This window comes from Peromyscus eremicus, chromosome 6, assembly GCF_949786415.1.
Source record: "Peromyscus eremicus chromosome 6, PerEre_H2_v1, whole genome shotgun sequence".
Taxonomy (NCBI): Eukaryota; Metazoa; Chordata; class Mammalia; order Rodentia; family Cricetidae; genus Peromyscus; species Peromyscus eremicus.
Window position 1 is genome coordinate 40,824,852 of NC_081421.1, and position 15,436 is coordinate 40,840,287.

Here is a 15,436-nt window from a genome sequence, read left to right on the forward strand (position 1 = left end):
ATGAGAAAACACATCTCAGGTCCCGGTAGATAAAATACCGTCTCATCAAGCATTAAATGAGTTGGTATTGAAATGCCTTCAGGGAGTCTGATGGATTAAAAAGTGGGAAAGCTTACTGTGAGTGCTTTAGATCTTATAAAGCCTATTAATAAAAAACCATTGGAGACACTGTAGGCAAAATGAGTATTCTTTAAAACAAGCCCCCCTCCTACAGCGCACAAAATAGTAAATGCTTTGTATGGTTTGGCAAATTATTTTTAGATAAACAACCTCCCATTTCCACCATGAAAAGAAGCATATATTACATTTGTGCCTACCTCCCTTCAGAATCACACTCTTTGAGTCTTATATGCATGCATTAAAATATATATATAACCCTCTGTATTGCCATAGAAAAACATAAATGTTACCAGTGGCTGCTCATCTGCATTTCTAATGAGTTCATGACTCTTCCCTTTAATATTTGCCCAAATTCTCACCTCCTCACCAGCTCTAAGGGAGTGTAGCAACCTCAGGCTCCGCCCATCCTTTGCCATAGCCCGCTGCCATTATTTATCAAAAAGATGTTTTAAGCTGCAGCCCTGTGAATAAGCAAATGATTTTCTTCCTGTTTGACAGCTGTGGGTCTTGCCTCCAGAACAGGAGGACCAGGTAGAGTAAGTCAAGATTCAAGAGCTGGGTAAAAGAGCAAGGACATGAGGAAGCACAGAGGTTGGTTGCTTATGTAACTCGGAGGAAATAATCACCATGGTGGGAGTACACTATGGAAGGAGCCCTAGAAAATCTGAACTTGTATCTGATCTCCATGGGCTGGAGGTTGACACCTGTGCAGGCAGCCTGCCTCTCCTTATCTGTGAATCACCATCAGGATAACGTATCCCAAGGTGTGTGTGAGAGATTTAAAAAGGATAATTATCTTAATTTGAAGTGTTTGATTCATGTAACATTTTTCTCAGAATATACAACTTCATTTTACCACATGAGAAAAATGTTCAATAAAAGTAGTGGGTTACTATATTATTCACAGAATAATGTAATTTTGTAATTAAACATGCATGCCAATTGTATGTATCATGGTGTTACCTCTCATGCTCTAGATTTTGCGCTCCATCTACCTGTTTGTCATCCCTCCTACTTGGATCTCAGATTTCATACATCCCAAGCCAAACTCCTAGCCTTCACCCTCAACCCAACCTTCCTTAAGCTTTCCCGTGGTGAGTTATTGACAGTTAGCTTCCAAAACTTTGGAATCTTTCTTGACTTTTCTCCTGCCTCATGTAGAGGCAAATGGAAAACTTTCCCAATGCTTTAGAAATGTTCATTGAAATGAACTGATTATAGGCAAATGAGAAATAAAGACACAAATTTATTAATGGGGGAAATCGGGGCACAGGAGTCACACATCAAGTGTGTGACATAAAAGAAAAGTAAATATTTGAAGCTAATGTTCAATGTTTGTGAGGAGAGAAGAGTGGGAATTCAGAAAAAATTAAGGAGATAGTAAATGATTTTAAAAGAATTAAACATGGTCTGTGGCACTGGGGCAACATGTTTATAAATGGTTATCTTTGAAATATTGACTGGAAGCAATAGGTATGTAACAAAAAGAAAATAAAAAAATCTGTCCAAGTACGGTGACAGACTCCACTCTTCCTTCATGTGATATGAGTTTAATATTTTCCCATAAGAAGATTGAAAACAGTAGCTTCCTTCTTACGTGGATCCTGTCAGTAAACACGGGAACTTCGCAGAAGCTCGTGACCAAAATGTCTAAGATGGACACTTTCAGGGGAAGAAGGTTCATTTCAGCTAGCTGTCTCAGACATATCACTCCCCCAGAGCAGTTCACGCCATTGTGGATGGGAAGCAGAAAGGAGGAAAGAGAAGCAGGGGCCAACAGTAAGGTCTAGCACCCATGGATAGAGCCCCAGCGATCAACGTTCTCTTGATAGGACACCTCTTGGGCAGTTTCCAGCTTTCCAGGTGGCAGCACCAGCTGAACACCAGGTGTTTAACACGTGAGCCTGTGGGAAATAATCTCTTATTGTATCACAACGCGAGTGAGAAACAGAGGAACCTTCGTTGTGTTTAAAGACTTTTCAAATATCAAAGTACAAGTCTTCAGGTATGTTGTCTAAACCCAACACACATACAAACTGCCAGCAAATCTTGTCAGTTCCACCTTCACAGTACATCCAAAGTCCCATTTTCTCCTCTTCCAGGGTAGTCCTCTTCCACCAGGGTAGCGCTGAACGTAAGAGGACAATTGGTGGAGACATGGTGCCCGGGTTTAAATCCTAAGTCTTGCTACATCTCAGTGTCCTCCTCTGAGGATCAGAAACATTGTTAGGGTCATTAGTAGTGATACTCCATAGAACTGGGAGGGGAGTTGATACTTATGAGGTTGTTGGCTCATGCAGGACACAGAGCTAATAACCAGAAATAAGGTCTGTTGGTTTTGTTGCTTAGTATGTTATTAAGTAAAAGGTAGGAAAGAATTACCCTCTATACCGTTGCATTTAATTGTGTATCTATAGGCTCCTAGGGAAAAACAAAACACTATTGAGAACTTCATCCCTATACACAATATTGACTAGCATGTTGATGTTACAGTCTTCTGTGGGCAAATCTGTCGAGAACTAAACAATTCAAAGCAGCGGTCAGTCCCAGTGAATCCATCTAAGTTCTCAGAATCTGCCTGTAGAAGCAACTTCCCTGCAAATGTAAGAAGGGCGTGCAGGTGTTCTCTACGGTGCCATGGTGAGGGGAGTGAAAACAAGCTGTATCATCGGCACCACCTTGACAGTGATGGCTTCCCAATGGGAATTATGTTAAAGCCAGATAAGCCATTACACCATCTCAAAAAAACTAAACTTAGCCCAAGATCACATTTATAATTAATAACATAATCGTGTATTAGGTAAACATAGGTGATCAAGTACAACTTGTCCTAGTATTTTATTTATTTTTATTTTATTTTATACACATGATTATGCCCTGTCAAGTTTAATTTTTGAAGGTTTTAGTATTTAGGCTATGCATTCAGTTTTTTAACTAGGGCACTCTTACTGCATGTCCAGCCAAAGCTAATTATGTTATTAATTATGTGTTTTCATCCAGTGTCTCTGTCATACGCATTTATAAACAACCCAATTAGATCTGATCAAGCTTGTTGTTTAACGTAGAAATAAGTGCTAAGACATTTGCAAATTCCACACTTCAGCGGTTGCACTCATTACACCTGGGGGTGCTTACACAGCAGCACATGGGATGGAGAAAACCCTCATCATTAACCCTCTTCTCCAAGACAGAAACCAGAATGCTGAGTGCCCAGTCCATGATGCCGAGTGCCTAGTCCATGATGCTGAGTGCCTAGTCCATGATGCTGAGTGCCCAGTCCATGATGCTGAGTGCCTAGTCCATGATGCTGAGTGCCCAGTCCATGATGCCGAGTGTCCAGTCCATGATGCCGAGTGCCTAGTCCATGATGCCGAGTGCCTAGTCCATGATGCCGAGTGTCCAGTCCATGATGCCGGACTGTGCTGTTTCTAGTCCTACCACTAACACAGGTGGAAATTGTAAATCTAATGTAATAATTCAGTGCTTAGTAATCAGCTAATCTTTCTTTCTACTCCATATATCACTTAACATTCTTTCAGGGTCTGTCAGTCTCAACCTACTCAATTCTTATAATTCCAGGAAAAACCACCAGGGTGGCATGGCCAAGCTGGAACAGAATTATCAGTGCAAGGTACTCTGTTTTGTAACAACTGAATTGTAAGATTAAGATTCTAAATACAGCTGGGTGTGGTGGCACACACCTTTAATCCCAGCACTCTGGAGGCAGAGGCAAGCAGATCTCTGTGAGTTTGGGTCCAGTATGGTCTACAGAGCGAGTTCTAGAACAGCCAGGGCTATGTGGGGAGACCTGTCTCAAAAACCCTAAATAAATAAAATCTAAACATGTAGCTTGGAAGTGTACAAACTTGCCCTCTCAGAGCAACTGAGATGTATGATTTATGAGGTGTATTTGAACACCAGAGTAAATGGCCTAATTCTAGTTAAGATGAACCCGTTTTTCATGTTATAAATTCTCCCCTCAGGCCTCAGCTAAGCATGAAACCAAATTCTTTGATAACTCTCAAATGATGATCAGCTCATAAAAAATACATATTAGGAAGTAATTCAGAATGAGTGGTCCCTCAGCTCAGAAATGGGGATGCCTCTTGGCTTAAAGCTGTAGCACAGTCATCTGTGGTGTGAGAAGCTTTTTCCAGAGAGACACAACACACACACTCATAGACACACACACACACACACACACACACACACACACACACACACACACACAGGCACACATTCCCCTCGCCCCAGAAGCAGAATTCACAACAGAACAAAATAACAATTGTACCAAAGTTCCACTTAGTGACCCAGTGAGTTTTTATTTAGGTTACTAGCAAGGGTGTCATTGAGGGGGTTACTTGCTAAAGCAGAGATGACTCAAAAGCAACTGGATCACCAAAATGCCCTCCCCAACACGGGTGATAACTCATGGAAGCCCCGGTCCTGGCGCTCCGCACACCACTTACAGGCCCCTCAACGGGCCTGAAGATCTCCTCTCACAACTTTGCTGGTCAGAGTCTCCCAACAGCTGTTTCTACACAGCTGGGAGGGGCCTTCAGGAAACTTCCAACTTTCTCCTTTCCCAGATAAGTGGCATTTTGTTGTTTTCCCAGTCTCATGAGCCTCTCCCTCTCTTCTGGAAGTAATATTTTAATTCAGAGGAAACTGCTACACAACATTAGCTGGACAGAGAACAGCTGGGAAAAAAAAAAAAAACGTTCACATAAATACCTTCATACTGACTGCCAGGGGCGAGCTGTCCAAGCACATGCCATGGGAGGTGTCCAGAAAGAAGCGGTAACATTGAAACTGCCCATCAAGCCCAGTGCGTTCTTGATGAGGCGTGGATTGCTTCCCTCAGAAACGGTGCACACCATAGGTACTTGAGGACAGTCATGAGCCTGGAAGTTGAGGATCTCCCTGGGTGTTTGTTTGTTTGTTTGTTTTGTTCAGAGTTCTGCCATGTGATGAAGCGAAGAGCAGGGCTTTGAGCTAACAGCCTTGATTTGAATTCTGGCTCCACTACCCACAAGGCAGCCCCAAATTTCTTAACTTCTGACTTTCTCATTTAAAAATTGGGAACATTTCAAGATAATCATCGTGGTTTGGAGGTGGTTTATTGTCTGAGTGTTCATATATTAGAGGTTTGGTTCTCACTGTGGTGGTACGAAAGGTAGTGTGACTTTGATGTAGGCTCTGATTGACATGGTTGGATCATTGGGTGTTGCTTCAGAAGAGGTAGATTACGGTACTTCTCGTGGGACCTGCCTGGTTAGTTCTCAACAGAGTGAGTCGTTAAAGAGCAAGCTGAAGCCCTGGGTCACTCTTCAGCTTCCTGTCAAGTGTCTATTCCTTCTCACATGGGCTTCTGCCATGATGCCCTCCATCTTGATGCGATGCAGCTAAAGAGGCCCTCAGAGGCTGAACCAATGTGCCACCCGATCTTGAACTTTCGATCTCCCAAACTGTGAGCTCAGCCTCAGATGTTTCCTTTGTTAATGGGAAATGGATGAATATGATTGTTGTACTGACCTCTCGAGATAGCTGGAATGGTTGATGTGTACAGGGGCTTGCTACATAGTATCAGTCATATTAGTTTTTATTCTGTGCATGAACGAAAACTGATAAAACGTGTGTGCAAAAGACTCATCTTCTGACCTAAAGAAAATTCTAATTGCCCTTGAACTTCCTTTAGCCCCACAGAAATGCTGTGAGACATTTATATTCCTCACAGCATTGTACCCACCTCCTGTGTTTACTCTTAGGTCTTCTATTTTTTTATAGTCCTATTCACAGTGATCACATGCTTTTCATATTCAGATATTTTCTTCTAATTTACCTTTTAATCTGAGTTCCTGCTGGGCCATTTTATTACATTTTTTCAGTCTGTGATAATTTGAGGAGGGCATTGGACAAGGACAAATCAATTCCTTTCATCAGAATGGGCCTGGGTTCTTTCATTTGGAGTTTCTGCTCACTATTGCTCGTTATCTTACAAAGCACTCGGCTCTGGTTTTGGTCTTTACAAAGTAAATTTAAATAGACAAGGTCCCAACTTCCAGGAGTTTATAACCTCACACAGTCTGAATGGATACAAATTGGAGTAATCACAGCAAACAAGATTTGAAAAATTGCAGAAGTGAAATTCTTTGTGTGGGGTGTGGAAGTCTAAAAGGTAAGCAGGCTACAGATTGGAGAGGTGGGCTCGCTATTGGGGTAATTGGCGTTCCCTTTTTTGGATTCTTAGTCTTGTTAATAAAAGAATTGTAAAATGGACTCAGAAGGAAGCTCCGAGATATTATTAGCATTTGAACGAAGAACAAGCAAGCAGGCAGGCTGGAGATTTGGCAGCTGCAGAGAGCAGGAAAGGGAAGCAAAGAGCGAGCCATGTCTTTTCCAGTTAGGGCCCAAAGACGCAGACGTGCTCGGCAATGGAAACCTCTCAACAGTTACGTGGAAGAAAAGGAAGGGGACTTCAGAAAAGGGGAGAAAGCCTAAAGTAAAAGCTTGTGTAGATTTTTGGCCAATGACTAAAAGAAAAAATTTTTTTTAAAAAAAGGAAAAGGTTACATTTTTCAGAGTTTGAACTCTGAAAACAAGACAGGCTTAACAGTGTTGTCATAAGGGCAGCTCTGGAAGCCACTGTGCCAAGGAGCAGCCTCTGGGAAGGGGACTTTATTAAGATGTTAAGGGATAATTATTCCTCCCATCTCACTGAACTATCTTCAGATAGATCAGCTTTCCTGGGCCAGAGGTAGACTCCTGGCCAGGTTATTGACAGGCCAAGCTGGATATGTAATGTTCTAGGGTTTGGAGATCAGAATGTCAAGTCTCCAGCCAAGGCCATTGTTTTGACCAAGAGGCCTATGGAGGGGCAGATATGATGCTTTACTCTTTCATTACCAGGGAAATGAGTGATAAGTTCAAAGTATCCACAGTGATCTCCAAGCTTGCCAATCCCTGTAACAGGTTCACTGTTCACACAGCATAAGGCAGATGGGGGAATAATACTCAATAGCTCTGTCTCACCATTGGACACTATATATTTAGCTCTGTATTTGGCCTATAGAAAAAAGTGAAAAAAGAAAAAAGTGCTTGGCCCTAGTTGGTATAATTGATATACAAATATCTATACAATATATACAAATGTGCATGGAATGTGGCATTTCCATGTACATTAAATACTGAAAATAGAAAATATTTCTATGTTTGAGGTTTTGTGTTTGTTCATTTTCTAGTCTTGCTTCCCTCTCTCTGTCCCATAGTATTTAAAATAAATGGAAACATGAAAAGAGGGATCATTTTAGACAGTTATTCAGAAATTTAAAAAAAAGGGGGGGGGTAAGAAAATAGAAACTGTGTTCTTAGTCCTGATTTGTGGTCTGCCTGCTTGTCTGAACAAGAGTGATCACTCCTTAACATGAGGAGCATTGGATACTTGGCTCACTACTGTGCCCTAACACCCAGAAAAGGGCTTCAAAGGTTGGAAACGAGAGCATGGAATTTCAGATCTCTTTCCTAAGGCTACTGGGTTTGATACAGTCAGACATAAAGCCCCCACCTTCCCTAGGGTGCCATAGTTTCCTCCAAGGTCATTTGTAGGAAAAGCCCAAATCAGAAGCATTCCTAGCCTCCCATCCCTTTAACAGACAGGAGCAACACTCTGGCCGGGCCTATAGATAGCTACATCCCAGTCGAGTCCACGTTAACAGCCATAATCTGGAATTGCTACCCAGCCAGGAAGGGACCCAGCATCTCTGCATTTTCATTTCATTTTATAGTTCATATAATAACACTCACACGGGGAAAACACTCCATTCACTGTGGCCTCCCCTGTAGTTTATAAGTTGTATGTGTCTTATTTGAAAGCATTGTTGTGCTTAAATGTAAACTGCCCAGCTCCCGGGAAGAATATTATTCTGCTCCCAGGAATAATGTCAACAGGTAAAAAGGTCCTAGTCCCTTTCCTAGTCTTCCTGGAAACCATAGAAAGGAACAGAAAGTCATCCTTTTATCCATGGCTTTTCCAGTATCTGTGCAGGCTGATTAGATCCTTGAATTTAAGTGGGAAGACTGCAGATACTTTTGTAGTTCACATAAGTCTTTTGCATGTATTTAACAATTCCTCTCCCCTGTAGGGGCACGTCCAAGTCATCTGACAACTTTAACAGAGATCCTTTGCTTATAGAAGATGTTATCTGGAGAATATGAAAAAGCAGTCTTCTGGACACTTAACCCTCACCCCCTCCCCACCCACCCACCAAATTAATAATTAAAGGGCATAGCTGGTGTTGTTATCGTAGCTAGCAATTTTGAGAATTTTCATCATCCTTGACACACTGTCAAATGGGAATGGCCATAGAAACATTGTGAAGGTGTAAGAGATACCCCAATACTTCTTGTCTTAGTTAATTATCTATGGCTGTAAAGAGACACTATGACCAAGGCAACTTATAAAAGGAAGAGTTTACTGGGGGCTTACAGTTTCAGAAGCGGGGAGTCCATGACCATCATGGTGGGAGTGTGGCAGCAGGCAGGCAGGCATGGCGCTGGAGCAGTAGCTGAGAGCTTACATCTTGAAACTAATGCAGGAGGCAGAGAGAGGTCACACTGGGAATGGTGGGGGCTTTTTAAAACCTCAAAGGCTGCCCCCATGATGCACCTCCTCCAGCAAAGCCATGCCACCTAATTCTTCCCAAATAGTTCCACCAACTGGAGACCAGGTATTCATTCAGGTCACTACAATTCATATTAGTTGGGGTTCTCTAAATGAATAGAACTAATAGAATGATTTTATGTGTGTGTGTGTGTGTGTGTATATACATACATATGTATGTATGTGTGTATATATATATATATATATATATATATATATATATATATATATATATGGGGTTCATTAGAGTGGCTTATAGGCTAGGGTCTGAGTAGTCCAACAATAGCTGTAGTTATTCAGTCCATGAGACTGCATGTCTCAGCAGTCTCAATCTGGTGCTGGAGTCCCAGGGGAATCCCAGACAGCTGCTAGTTTTCAGTCAACATTGGAATCCCAAAGAAAAACAATTCCTAACAACCACTGAGGTAATGCCTCAGAATTAGGATAGATGCACTTGCCAGCAAGAGTGAGGGGAAGCAGGCAAAAAACAAACAAACAAACACAAAGCTTCCTTTTATCCATGTTCTTTTATGGAGGCTGCCACCAGAAGGTGTGGCCAGATTTCAAGCTGGTCTTCAGACCTTAAATAATCCAGATTTAAGGAGAGTCTTCCCACCTCAAATGATCATTCAAGAAACTTCCTCACAGTAGTGCCCAGCTGCTTGGGTTTTAGTTGATTTCAGACATAGTCAAGTTGACCACCAACAGTAGCCAGCACACACCACTTCCTTTATCCCAGCTCACATGCTACAGACAGGTATGCCAGAGATGTAGAAGAATGCTCTCGCTAATTCATTTGTTAATGTAAAGCTGAGAGATGTTTTTACCTCTATCCTAAAATGCAATAAGGAAAAAAGCATGAACAAGGCAAAAATTTTAGGTGGCAAGACTTCCCCACCTGCAGGGCCCTCTTTCCTACCTCAAACCCCAAGTTCCATTGATGCTGTTTTGGAGGTTTTGTCTATATGCCTCTCTGAAGTTTTGCACTTAAATCTAATTTGTGAGTGTGAAAATGAACGGCTCTCAGACTTGAGGTTATCACGGAGGAGCTAAGACAGTAATAAAAGCAAGATATCCACTAAATTTCAATTTCAGATAAAATGGAAATTTGTTTTTTAAGATGTATCAGTTGTTGATTTGAAATTCAATTTGAACCAGGCATTCTGTTTTCATCTGCCAAACCTGGTGCGGGGGCCTCCTGGACACAGAACCCCTGGAATCCTGACATCTAGACAGACTATTTAGCTGCAGCTGTATCCAGGACAGACCAGAAAGTCTCAAGATGCTCCACAGTTCACTCTGCAGTTGCTTTGGAGAGAGAGATTTGCCCTTTGCTTTCTTAACTGTGTTTGCAAATAAAGTTTGCCTGGACTAGTCACACTGTAAATAGGAAGACCACTCCACCTCACTTAGTACCAGCACACCAGGGTACACTTATTTGTATTGTGACCTCAGAATAATGAACTCACATTTAGTACTGGGGATGATAAACATCAGTCCTTTGAGCATGACGAGTTAAAATGAAAATTAAAAGGTCCTAACATATCAGTGTAAGAGACAACTGCCCAAGGTTGCTTTATTTCCTACCTCAATTCATGCCCTAGGAAAGGAAATTCTAAAATGGTTGGGCTCCTATACCTCTTAAAAAACATTGAAAGATGAGTTCTTTTATTATTATTATTATTATTATTATAAATTTTATGTATATGGCCTCCCCTTGCACCCTACTCTTGTCTGATTTCTCCTGGGCTGGGCTTCCCATTGTCCAGCAGCCACTGTCCTCCACTTTGTAATCCTGCTGGTCCTCAGCAAAGGGAGGGAAACTGGAGGGCAGTTTCTGGTCTGTTTTCTAAGAAACTTCTGAATTCTATTATCTTTACAAATATAAGATGAGAAAAGAATTTTTTCAATATTTTTTATTGATCTTTTTATAAAATGAAAAGAAACTCCTATGATCGATTAAGGATGGTGGTTATGGCTGGGTGGTTTGTGGGGTTGTGTGTTTTTGGTTTGTTTGTTTGTTTTAACCTTAAGTTTTGAGTTGAAACACTTCCAGATGTTTGAGGGGGAACATCCTCATAAAAGGGTCCTTGTGCTTGCCTTCCGGGAAGGTGGTCCCGAGCAGGTGAACACAGCATATGGTCTCTGTACATATGGTCTCTGTGCATGTGGTCTATGCCGACTGCACCTCCTCTTCCCCTAGCCTTTGCTCGTGGGTTGTTACTACTTCCCCTTACTTTGCTAATTTCTATAGTTAAGTTGGTTTTACTTGAATGATTCATGTTTAGGGAATAAAAGAAAAACACCCTTAAGTTTTTGTTTCAACTCCTCCTGCAAATAAAAACAACAAATGAAGTGAAAAAAAAATGAAAGATGAGTTCTTTAATAATAATAATAATAATATTTATTATTATTTTAAATTTTATGTGTATGGGTGTTTTGCCTATATGTAGACCTGTGTACCACATACTTACCTGGTGCCTTGGAGGCCAGAAGTGGGTATTGTATCCCCCGGAACTGGAGTCATAGACATTGTGAGCTGCCTTGTGGGTGCTAGGACTTGAACCCAGGCCCTCTGAAAGAGTAGCCAGTACTCTTAACAAGCTGAGCCATTTCTTTAGCCTGTAAAGGTAGGTTTCTTGCTATGATTCTTTGTTTCTTTTCTTAGTCTCTCATTGTTTGTGTATATTTTGTCTATTGTTAAGAATAAAAATCTCCAGTATACAACTTGATACATTTTCATGTGTGTATGCTCAAATATCACAGTTATGTCAAGAGCAAGCCATGAAGCTGCCTGCACCCAGGATAGCTACCAAGGTGGCCCAACACAAAACTCTAAACTTACTTAGATGTAGTTGGTTGTTTTAACTCTTAGATCTTTTTATTCTTTGGCTCTTTTGGGTGGCCCACCACTCAGCTCCCAAATAAATCACACATGGAGGCTTATTCTTAGTTATAAATGCCTGGCCTTAGCTTGGTTTGTTTCTTGCCAGCTTTCCTTAACTTAAATTATCCTGTCTACCTTTAGCCTCTGGGCTTTTTCCTTTTCTTACTTCTGTATATCTTACATTCACTCTTACTCCATGGCTGGCTGGGTGATTGGCTCCTGGAGGCCTCCTCTCCTTGTTCTCTTACTCCTTTCTCTTTCTCCTCTCAGATTTCTCCTTCTATTTATTCTCTCTGCCTGCCAGCCCCACCTATCCTTTCTCCTGCCTTGCTATTGGCCATTCAGCTCTTTATTAGACCATCAGGTGTTTTAGACAGGCACAGCAACACAGCTTCACAGAGTTAGACAAATGCAACTTAAACAAAAGTAACACACCTTAAAATAATATTCTACAACACTTAGAACACTGAGACCTTTTGTGATTTTATTTTTAGTGTGTGTATATGTGTCTGTGGGGAGTACATGTATGTGAGCATGCATATTACCTGTGTGGTAGTGGCTAGAGGTCAACTTCCTCTATCTTCCTCCACCTCAGTTTTTGATACAGACCTCTCAATGAACTTGGTGCTCATAGATTAGATAAACAGATTGGTCAGAAAACACCAGAGATCTTCCTGTCTCTGCCCCCTATGCTGGGGACACAGGCCCAGATTTCAGGACATTGTTTGACATTTATTTAACATTATTCAGTTAGGAAAATCTACTGAGAACTTGGGATCTTATTTACTCCCTCACCTATGAGTGCTGTACATAAATGTAAGAATGCTTCTCTATAGTTTCTTTTTAAATAAAACCTATGCTCAAGTCTTCACATTCATTTTTCGTACATCATGATATGAATGATGCCATTATCAGTCTTCAAGTTGCTCCAGCTACCACATCATTGCATGATAGCTCTTAGACGTAAGAAAACACTTTATGACAAGTCTGCTTACCAAGCAACAGATATCGCAACATCGTCAGCCTTTATCCAGTTTGGCAAGAAATAGCACAAACCGGATCGTCTGCAGAATAAATGTTCGTAAGCAGTGCCCATGTAAGACTTTCTCTGTTTGGTGCATGTGTAGAGTTTGCAGATTCAAATGCCTCCCACAGCTCTGGATGATGAGGTGAGGAGGTCACATTCTGGCCATGCAAAGGGAGCAGGTGCTGCCTTCTCTGGCCACTGAGTCACTCTTGTTTTGCAAGCTCAGTACTGGGCTGTGGTGGTTTGAATAAAAATGGCCCCCACAGGTTCATTGAGGCTGGCATTACTAGGAGGTGTGGCCTTGGTGGAGGAAGTATGTCACTGGGGTGGGATTTAAGGTTTCAAATGCTCAAGCCAGGCCCAATGACTCTTCCTGCAGCCTAGTGATTTGGATATAGAACTTTCAGCTTCTTCTCTAGCACCATGTCTACCTGCTTGCTGCCATGATTCTTGCCATGATAATGAACTAAACCTCTGAACCTGCAAGCCAGTCCCAATTAAACGTTTTCCTTTATAAGAGTTTTGATGATCATGGTGTCTCTTCTCATTAATGAAACTCTGAGATGTGGGCTTTTCTTTTTTTTTTTTTTTTTTTTTTTGGTTTTTCGAGACAGGGTTTCTCTGTGTAGCTTTGTGCCTTTCCTGGGACTCACTTGGTAGTCCAGGCTGACCTCGAACTCACAGAGATCCGCCTGGCTCTGCCTCCCGAGTGCTGGGATTAAAGGCGTGCGCCACCACCGCCCGGCGAGATGTGGGCTTTTCAATGTGAAGTTCTAGGAAGGAGGTTTGTGGCCCTAGTAAATGTATAAACTGAGGCCATGACCACTCCATGGTATGTCGGGGGGGGGATTTTATTGTAGATATGAGAGAGACAGAGAGAGGGGGAGAGAGAATAGCCAGAGGCATCTGGAAGAGAATGAGTAGATGGGGAGGGAAACCCAGGAGCTGAAGGGAGTTTAGGGTCGGGGAGGAGGTGAGAAGGGCTAGGACGTTAATATGAACTTTGAAATGTGTAAGAGGTACTTGTGATACTGAAGGAGCCTGGCACCATAGGGAGCCATGTGTCCCCTTCTGCCAACAGTAAGGGAAATGATTCCTTTTGGTAGATGGAAACCAGTTTCCCAAGTTCCTGAGGAATGCTGGCTTTTAACTAACTGACGAAATCCTCCTATAGTCTAGGCGGTGCTCACTGGACTGCCTTTTGGGGAACTGGAGTTTCTTTTGGACCTAACAGTAGGAAGGAAAAACAACTACCAGACTGGGGCCTTTTCAGGGAAAGATAAAGGTCTCGGAAGTTCACCATGTGGCTGTGAGGACAGTCACCAGAAAGTCACAGGCCATCCCCACTAGTGGGGATGATGCCGGACAGCCAGGCCAGCCCTGATGTGTAGTCACTGAAAGATGACAGGGGCAGCCTGTGCTCTGCATGGCCAGGATTGCTGAGCATGGATGGTCAGCATTAAGGAACCCTGAATGAGTATTTAACTTACCTGGTTATCAGGACGGACGAGACTGCACTGGGAGTTAAGGAGCATCTAAACTGGGAAACACAGTGTTGACTGAAGATATTTTTTATCATAGACATAGGAAATTCTAGAGCCTGGTATAGGATTAGAGGATTAAGTCCCCAGAGAAGGTGTTTGTCCTGCCCTGGGCGCTAAGCAGGATGAGGGCTCAGGAACAGCAGCTGTTCATTCAACCATCCAGTGAGCGCTGCTGGACAAGACTCAGCCAGAGGGCTGGAAAGGATGGAAAACTTATGCTGAAGAACTCAAGGGGTCCTGGCCTGAGTTGTTCCTCTGCCACACCCACCTCAAGTGCCCAAGGAAATTGCTTGGCAGACTGTGGCCTAAGAGGAAGCAAAAAAAGATTTTAAACTTGCTTATGGTGCTAAAACCTTGCAAATGCTTATTAACTTCTTGAGTGTCAGTTTCCTTGCCTAAGAAGCGTGGACAACAGAGGCTAGCCAGGGTTATTGTGAAGTCACTCAGGATAGCATCAATGTTTTTGCTATTTCCTTGAGTCCCATTGGTCCTCTCTGTTTTCCTACTGAAATACCCAAGCAGGTCAGGACATCATTTCTTCCTGTGGGGCTGTCCTACCTTCAAATCCTTTCTTCCACTCTTGACACACATTTTTATTGAGACGACATCAGCTGGTCACCCCAGGATCTTCACCATATTTTAAGAAATTACAGAAAAAATCTGAAAGGAGGAGCACTAGGGGCACATTTTCCCATATGAGGCACACACATACACACACACACACACACAGGAACACCTACACACACACATACATCACACACACCACACACACGAACACCCTCCCACACACACACCACACATACACACACCACACACACAACATACACACAACACACCCCCACATACAACACACACACAACACACATACACATACCACACACAACACACTACACACATATACACAAAACATACCACACAAATACACAACACACAAACAACACATACACAACACACACCCCGCACACAACACACAATGCACACACACAGAGGGTTTGGAGCTTGAATTTGTTGCAATATTAATAAATTTTAGTGAAAGCCAATTATATCTGCCCCTCAGCCTTCACAGTAATTTGCACACAATAAATACTCAGTAGAGTCAATGGGTATTGAATTACAATCGTTCTAACCCTGTATTTAGTAAAGGCAGAGCCTATTCCAGTTTTCCTCACAGAAAATACCAGAAGGTGATGAAATCAGCA

General features: G+C 42.2%; 1 protein-coding gene across 1 annotated transcript in view; it reads left to right on the forward strand.

Annotated features, from left to right (window-relative positions):
* Nucleotides 1–15,436, forward strand: part of Kcnab1 (potassium voltage-gated channel subfamily A regulatory beta subunit 1) — a 242,741-nt gene that overhangs the window by 68,048 nt on the left and 159,257 nt on the right. The window lies entirely within an intron of this gene.